The following is an 11,356-nucleotide window of genomic DNA, read 5'->3' as shown; positions in this document are numbered from 1 at the left end:
GTCATCATTCTACACATTATTCTACACATCATTCTACACATCATGCTACACAACATTCATTCTGTACATCATTTATTCTACACATCATTCTACACATCATTCTACAGGTCATTATGCACATCATTCATTCTACACCTCATTCTACAAATCATGCTACACATCATTGTGCACATCATTATAAACATCATTCTACACATCATTCTACACATCATTCTGCACAACAATATACAGATCAATCTACACATCATTCATTCTACACATCATTCTACACATCATTCGATACATCATTCTGCACATCTTCTACACATCATCATTCTACACTTCATTCTACACTTCATTGCACACATCATTCTACAAATCATCTATACATCATTCTACACATCATTATTCTCCGTATCATTCTACACATCATTCTAAACTTCATTCTACACATCAACCTACACCTCATTCTATACATCATTCTACACATCATTCGATACATGATTCTGCACATCATTCTGCACATCATCATTCTAGACATCATTCTACACTTCAATCTGCACATCATTCTACAAATCATTCTACACAACAATCTACACATCAATCTACACATCATTCATTCGACACATCATTCTACACATCATTCTACACATCATCTACACATCATTTATTCTACACATCATTCTACATATCATTCCATACATCATTCCACTCATCACTCTACACATCTTTCTACACATCATTCAATCTACACATAATTCGACACATAATTCGACGCATCATTCTACACATCCGTCTACACATCTTTCTCCACATCATTCTACACATCATTCATTCTACACATGATTTTCATCATCATTCATTTTGCACATAATTCTGCACATAATTCTACACTTCCTTCGACACTTCCTTCTGCACATCATTCTGCGTCATTCTACACATCAATTATTCCACACATCATTCATAGTACACATCATTCATTCTCCAAATCATATTACACTTCATTTTCCACATCATTCTAAACATCATTCTAAACGTCATTCATTCTGCACATAATTCTACACATAGTTCTACACTTCCTTCGACACTTCCTTCTCCACATCATTCTACACGTCATTCGACACATCAAACTTTCTACACATCATTATCAACATCATTCTACACATCATTCTACAAATTCTAAACATCATTCTACACATCATTCGACACATCATTCATTCTACACATCATTCTACACATCATGCTACACTTCATTCTGCACATCATACATTCTACACATCAATCTACACATCATTCTACACATCATTCTGCTCATCATTCTACTCATCATTCATTCTACACATCATTCTGCACATAATTCATTCTACACATCATTCTACATATCATTCGACACAACAATATACAGATCAATCTACACATCATTCATTGTACACATCATTCTACACATCATTCGATACATCATTCTGCACATCTTCTACACATCATCATTCTACACTTCATTCTACACTTCATTGCACACATCATTCTACAAATCATCTATACATCATTCTACACATCATTATTCTACGCATCATTGTACACATCATTCTAAACTTCATTCTACACATCAATCTACACATCATTCTACACATCATTCTACACATCATTCTACACATCATTCCACACATCATTCTACACATCATTCTACACATCAATCTGAACATCATTCTGCACATCATTCTACACATCTGTCTACATATCATTCTACACATCATTCAGCACATCATTCTGCACATCATTCTACACATCAGTGTGAACATCATTCGACACATCATTCTACATATCATTCTACACATCATTCTGCACATCATTCTACACATCATTCTACACATCATTCGACACATCATTCATTCTACACATCATTCTACACATCATTGTACACATCATTCTACACATCATTCTACACAGCATTCTGCACATCATTCTACACGTCACTCTACACATCAATCTACACATAATTTTACAAGTTATTCTGCACGTCATTCTCCACATCATTCTGCACATCATTCTACATATCATTCTGCACATCATTCTGCACAGCATTCTACACGTCATTCTACACATCATTCTCACACATCATTGATTCTTAACATCATTCTACACACCATTCTACACATCATTCTGCAGATCATTCTACACAGCAATCTACACATCATTCTACACATCATTCTGCACATCATTCTACACGTAATTCTACACATCATTCTACTCCACTCTACACAACATTCTACATATTATTCTACACATCATTCCACACATCATTCGACAGATCATTCTGCGCATCATTCTACACATCATTCATTCTGCACATCATTCTACACATCATTCTACACATCATTCTGCAAATCATTCTACACCTCATTCTACACATCATTCTACATATCATTCAACACATCATTCTACTCATCACTCTAGACATCATTCTCACGCATCATTGATTCTTAACATCATTCGACACATCATTCTACACATCATTCTGCACATCATTCGAAACAACATTCATTCTATACATCATTCTGCAGATCATTCTACAAAGCACTCTACACATCATTCTACACATCATTCTACACATTATTCTACACTTCATTCTACACTTCATTCTACACATAATTCATTCTGCACATCATTCTACACATCATTCTACACATCATTCTACACATCTTTCATTCTACACATCATTCTACACATCATTCTACGCATCATTCTAAACATCATTCGAAGCATCATTCTACACATCCATCGACACAACTTTCTACACATCATTCTACACATCATTCATTCTAGTCATCATTCTACACATTATTCTACACATCATTCTACACATCATGCTACACAACATTCATTCTGTACATCATTTATTCTACACATCATTCTACACATCATTCTACAGGTCATTATGCACATCATTCATTCTACACCTCATTCTACAAATCATGCTACACATCATTGTGCACATCATTATAAACATCATTCGACACATCATTCGATACATCATTCTGCACATCAATCTACACATCATCATTCTACACTTCATTCTACACATCATTCTACATATCATTCTACACAACAATATACAGATCAATCTACACATCATTCATTCTACACATCATTCTACACATCATTCGATACATCATTCTGCACATCTTCTACACATCATCATTCTACACTTCATTCTACACTTCATTGCACACATCATTCTACAAATCATCTATACATCATTCTACACATCATTATTCTCCGTATCATTCTACACATCATTCTAAACTTCATTCTACACATCAACCTACACCTCATTCTATACATCATTCTACACATCATTCGATACATGATTCTGCACATCATTCTGCACATCATCATTCTAGACATCATTCTACACTTCAATCTGCACATCATTCTACAAATCATTCTACACAACAATCTACACATCAATCTACACATCATTCATTCGACACATCATTCTACACATCATTCTACACATCATCTACACATCATTTATTCTACACATCATTCTACATATCATTCCATACATCATTCCACTCATCACTCTACACATCTTTCTACACATCATTCAATCTACACATAATTCGACACATAATTCGACGCATCATTCTACACATCCGTCTACACATCTTTCTCCACATCATTCTACACATCATTCATTCTACACATGATTTTCATCATCATTCATTTTGCACATAATTCTGCACATAATTCTACACTTCCTTCGACACTTCCTTCTGCACATCATTCTGCGTCATTCTACACATCAATTATTCCACACATCATTCATAGTACACATCATTCATTCTCCAAATCATATTACACTTCATTTTCCACATCATTCTAAACATCATTCTAAACGTCATTCATTCTGCACATAATTCTACACATAGTTCTACACTTCCTTCGACACTTCCTTCTCCACATCATTCTACACGTCATTCGACACATCAAACTTTCTACACATCATTATCAACATCATTCTACACATCATTCTACAAATTCTAAACATCATTCTACACATCATTCGACACATCATTCATTCTACACATCATTCTACACATCATGCTACACTTCATTCTGCACATCATACATTCTACACATCAATCTACACATCATTCTACACATCATTCTGCTCATCATTCTACTCATCATTCATTCTACACATCATTCTGCACATAATTCATTCTACACATCATTCTACATATCATTCGACACAACAATATACAGATCAATCTACACATCATTCATTGTACACATCATTCTACACATCATTCGATACATCATTCTGCACATCTTCTACACATCATCATTCTACACTTCATTCTACACTTCATTGCACACATCATTCTACAAATCATCTATACATCATTCTACACATCATTATTCTACGCATCATTCTACACATCATTCTAAACTTCATTCTACACATCAATCTACACATCATTCTACACATCATTCTACACATCATTCTACACATCATTCCACACATCATTCTACACATCATTCTACACATCAATCTGAACATCATTCTGCACATCATTCTACACATCTGTCTACATATCATTCTACACATCATTCAGCACATCATTCTGCACATCATTCTACACATCAGTGTGAACATCATTCGACACATCATTCTACATATCATTCTACACATCATTCTGCACATCATTCTACACATCATTCTACACATCATTCGACACATCATTCATTCTACACATCATTCTACACATCATTGTACACATCATTCTACACATCATTCTACACAGCATTCTGCACATCATTCTACACGTCACTCTACACATCAATCTACACATAATTTTACAAGTTATTCTGCACGTCATTCTCCACATCATTCTGCACATCATTCTACATATCATTCTGCACATCATTCTGCACAGCATTCTACACGTCATTCTACACATCATTCTCACACATCATTGATTCTTAACATCATTCTACACACCATTCTACACATCATTCTGCAGATCATTCTACACAGCAATCTACACATCATTCTACACATCATTCTGCACATCATTCTACACGTAATTCTACACATCATTCTACTCCACTCTACACAACATTCTACATATTATTCTACACATCATTCCACACATCATTCGACAGATCATTCTGCGCATCATTCTACACATCATTCATTCTGCACATCATTCTACACATCATTCTACACATCATTCTGCAAATCATTCTACACCTCATTCTACACATCATTCTACATATCATTCAACACATCATTCTACTCATCACTCTAGACATCAATCTCACGCATCATTGATTCTTAACATCATTCGACACATCATTCTACACATCATTCTGCACATCATTCGAAACAACATTCATTCTATACATCATTCTGCAGATCATTCTACAAAGCACTCTACACATCATTCTACACATCATTCTACACATTATTCTACACTTCATTCTACACTTCATTCTACACATAATTCATTCTGCACATCATTCTACACATCATTCTACACATCATTCTACACATCTTTCATTCTACACATCATTCTACACATCATTCTACGCATCATTCTAAACATCATTCGAAGCATCATTCTACACATCCATCGACACAACTTTCTACACATCATTCTACACATCATTCATTCTAGTCATCATTCTACACATTATTCTACACATCATTCTACACATCATGCTACACAACATTCATTCTGTACATCATTTATTCTACACATCATTCTACACATCATTCTACAGGTCATTATGCACATCATTCATTCTACACCTCATTCTACAAATCATGCTACACATCATTGTGCACATCATTATAAACATCATTCTACACATCATTCTACACATCATTCTGCACAACAATATACAGATCAATCTACACATCATTCATTCTACACATCATTCTACACATCATTCGATACATCATTCTGCACATCTTCTACACATCATCATTCTACACTTCATTCTACACTTCATTGCACACATCATTCTACAAATCATCTATACATCATTCTACACATCATTATTCTCCGTATCATTCTACACATCATTCTAAACTTCATTCTACACATCAACCTACACCTCATTCTATACATCATTCTACACATCATTCGATACATGATTCTGCACATCATTCTGCACATCATCATTCTAGACATCATTCTACACTTCAATCTGCACATCATTCTACAAATCATTCTACACAACAATCTACACATCAATCTACACATCATTCATTCGACACATCATTCTACACATCATTCTACACATCATCTACACATCATTTATTCTACACATCATTCTACATATCATTCCATACATCATTCCACTCATCACTCTACACATCTTTCTACACATCATTCAATCTACACATAATTCGACACATAATTCGACGCATCATTCTACACATCCGTCTACACATCTTTCTCCACATCATTCTACACATCATTCATTCTACACATGATTTTCATCATCATTCATTTTGCACATAATTCTGCACATAATTCTACACTTCCTTCGACACTTCCTTCTGCACATCATTCTGCGTCATTCTACACATCAATTATTCCACACATCATTCATAGTACACATCATTCATTCTCCAAATCATATTACACTTCATTTTCCACATCATTCTAAACATCATTCTAAACGTCATTCATTCTGCACATAATTCTACACATAGTTCTACACTTCCTTCGACACTTCCTTCTCCACATCATTCTACACGTCATTCGACACATCAAACTTTCTACACATCATTATCAACATCATTCTACACATCATTCTACAAATTCTAAACATCATTCTACACATCATTCGACACATCATTCATTCTACACATCATTCTACACATCATGCTACACTTCATTCTGCACATCATACATTCTACACATCAATCTACACATCATTCTACACATCATTCTGCTCATCATTCTACTCATCATTCATTCTACACATCATTCTGCACATAATTCATTCTACACATCATTCTACATATCATTCGACACAACAATATACAGATCAATCTACACATCATTCATTGTACACATCATTCTACACATCATTCGATACATCATTCTGCACATCTTCTACACATCATCATTCTACACTTCATTCTACACTTCATTGCACACATCATTCTACAAATCATCTATACATCATTCTACACATCATTATTCTACGCATCATTGTACACATCATTCTAAACTTCATTCTACACATCAATCTACACATCATTCTACACATCATTCTACACATCATTCTACACATCATTCCACACATCATTCTACACATCATTCTACACATCAATCTGAACATCATTCTGCACATCATTCTACACATCTGTCTACATATCATTCTACACATCATTCAGCACATCATTCTGCACATCATTCTACACATCAGTGTGAACATCATTCGACACATCATTCTACATATCATTCTACACATCATTCTGCACATCATTCTACACATCATTCTACACATCATTCGACACATCATTCATTCTACACATCATTCTACACATCATTGTACACATCATTCTACACATCATTCTACACAGCATTCTGCACATCATTCTACACGTCACTCTACACATCAATCTACACATAATTTTACAAGTTATTCTGCACGTCATTCTCCACATCATTCTGCACATCATTCTACATATCATTCTGCACATCATTCTGCACAGCATTCTACACGTCATTCTACACATCATTCTCACACATCATTGATTCTTAACATCATTCTACACACCATTCTACACATCATTCTGCAGATCATTCTACACAGCAATCTACACATCATTCTACACATCATTCTGCACATCATTCTACACGTAATTCTACACATCATTCTACTCCACTCTACACAACATTCTACATATTATTCTACACATCATTCCACACATCATTCGACAGATCATTCTGCGCATCATTCTACACATCATTCATTCTGCACATCATTCTACACATCATTCTACACATCATTCTGCAAATCATTCTACACCTCATTCTACACATCATTCTACATATCATTCAACACATCATTCTACTCATCACTCTAGACATCATTCTCACGCATCATTGATTCTTAACATCATTCGACACATCATTCTACACATCATTCTGCACATCATTCGAAACAACATTCATTCTATACATCATTCTGCAGATCATTCTACAAAGCACTCTACACATCATTCTACACATCATTCTACACATTATTCTACACTTCATTCTACACTTCATTCTACACATAATTCATTCTGCACATCATTCTACACATCATTCTACACATCATTCTACACATCTTTCATTCTACACATCATTCTACACATCATTCTACGCATCATTCTAAACATCATTCGAAGCATCATTCTACACATCCATCGACACAACTTTCTACACATCATTCTACACATCATTCATTCTAGTCATCATTCTACACATTATTCTACACATCATTCTACACATCATGCTACACAACATTCATTCTGTACATCATTTATTCTACACATCATTCTACACATCATTCTACAGGTCATTATGCACATCATTCATTCTACACCTCATTCTACAAATCATGCTACACATCATTGTGCACATCATTATAAACATCATTCGACACATCATTCGATACATCATTCTGCACATCAATCTACACATCATCATTCTACACTTCATTCTACACATCATTCTACATATCATTCTACACAACAATATACAGATCAATCTACACATCATTCATTCTACACATCATTCTACACATCATTCGATACATCATTCTGCACATCTTCTACACATCATCATTCTACACTTCATTCTACACTTCATTGCACACATCATTCTACAAATCATCTATACATCATTCTACACATCATTATTCTCCGTATCATTCTACACATCATTCTAAACTTCATTCTACACATCAACCTACACCTCATTCTATACATCATTCTACACATCATTCGATACATGATTCTGCACATCATTCTGCACATCATCATTCTAGACATCATTCTACACTTCAATCTGCACATCATTCTACAAATCATTCTACACAACAATCTACACATCAATCTACACATCATTCATTCGACACATCATTCTACACATCATTCTACACATCATCTACACATCATTTATTCTACACATCATTCTACATATCATTCCATACATCATTCCACTCATCACTCTACACATCTTTCTACACATCATTCAATCTACACATAATTCGACACATAATTCGACGCATCATTCTACACATCCGTCTACACATCTTTCTCCACATCATTCTACACATCATTCATTCTACACATGATTTTCATCATCATTCATTTTGCACATAATTCTGCACATAATTCTACACTTCCTTCGACACTTCCTTCTGCACATCATTCTGCGTCATTCTACACATCAATTATTCCACACATCATTCATAGTACACATCATTCATTCTCCAAATCATATTACACTTCATTTTCCACATCATTCTAAACATCATTCTAAACGTCATTCATTCTGCACATAATTCTACACATAGTTCTACACTTCCTTCGACACTTCCTTCTCCACATCATTCTACACGTCATTCGACACATCAAACATTCTACACATCATTATCAACATCATTCTACACATCATTCTACAAATTCTAAACATCATTCTACACATCATTCGACACATCATTCATTCTACACATCATTCTACACATCATGCTACACTTCATTCTGCACATCATACATTCTACACATCAATCTACACATCATTCTACACATCATTCTGCTCATCATTCTACTCATCATTCATTCTACACATCATTCTGCACATAATTCATTCTACACATCATTCTACACATCATTCTACACATCATTCTACACATCATTCGACACATCATTCTGCACATCATTGTACACATTTTTCATTCTACACATCATTCCACACATCATTTTACACATCATTCTACACATCATTGTTTCTACACATCATTCCACACGTTATTTTACACATAATTCTGCACGTTTTCCATTCTGCATATCATTCTACACATCATTCTACATGTTATTCATTGTACACATCATTCTATACATCATTCTACACATCATTCTACACATTATTCTACACGTTATTCTGGTCATCATTAATTCTACGAATCATTCTACATATCATTCTACACATCATTCTACACATCATTCATTCCACACATCATTCTACATATCATTCTACACATCATTCTACACATCATTCTACACATCATTCTACACATCATTCATTCTACAGATCATTCTACATATCATTCATTCTACACATCATCCCACACATTATTCGACACATCATTCGACACACCATTCTACACATCATTCTACACATCTTTCATTCTACACATCATTATACACATCATTAAACACATCATTCTACACATCATTCTACAAGTCATTCTACACATCCTTCTACACATTATGCTACACATCATTCGACACATCATTCTACACATGATTCTACGCATCCTTCTGCACATTATTCTACACATCATTCAAACCATCATTCTACACCGCATTCTAAACATCAATCATTCGACACATAACTCTATACATCATTCTGCACCTAATTCTATAGATCATTCTACACATCATTCTACACATCATTGCACACATCATTCTACACATCATTCTACACATTATTCTACACATCTTATACACATCATTCTACACATCATTCTACACTTCATTCTACACATCAGTCTACACATCAATCTACACAACATCATTCTACACATCATTCTACACCACATGATTCTGCGCATCATTCCAGGCATCATTCTGCACATCATTCTACACATAATCCTGCACAACATCATTCTGCACAAATTCTACACATCATTCGATACATCCTTGTGCACATCATTCTACACATCATTCTACACATCATTCCACACAGCATTCTACACAACATCATTCCACACATCATTCTACACATCATTATACACATCATCTGCACAACATGCTAGACATCATTCGACACTTCATTCTACACATCATTCTGCACAACATCATTTCACACATCATTCTACACATCATTCTTCAAATCATTCTACACCTCATTCTACACATCATTCTACACATCATTCTACGCCTCATTCTACACATCATTCGACACTTCATTCTACACATCATTCTCTACATCATTCTACACATCATTCTACACATCATTCAACACAACATCATTCGTAAAATCATTCTCCAATTCAATCTACACATCATTCTACACATCATTCTGCTCAACATAATTCTGCACATCATTCGACACATAATTCTACACGTAAT

This window comes from Pristiophorus japonicus, unplaced genomic scaffold (assembly GCF_044704955.1).
Source record: "Pristiophorus japonicus isolate sPriJap1 unplaced genomic scaffold, sPriJap1.hap1 HAP1_SCAFFOLD_33, whole genome shotgun sequence".
Taxonomy (NCBI): Eukaryota; Metazoa; Chordata; class Chondrichthyes; family Pristiophoridae; genus Pristiophorus; species Pristiophorus japonicus.
Note: the sequence above shows the minus strand (reverse complement) of the source record.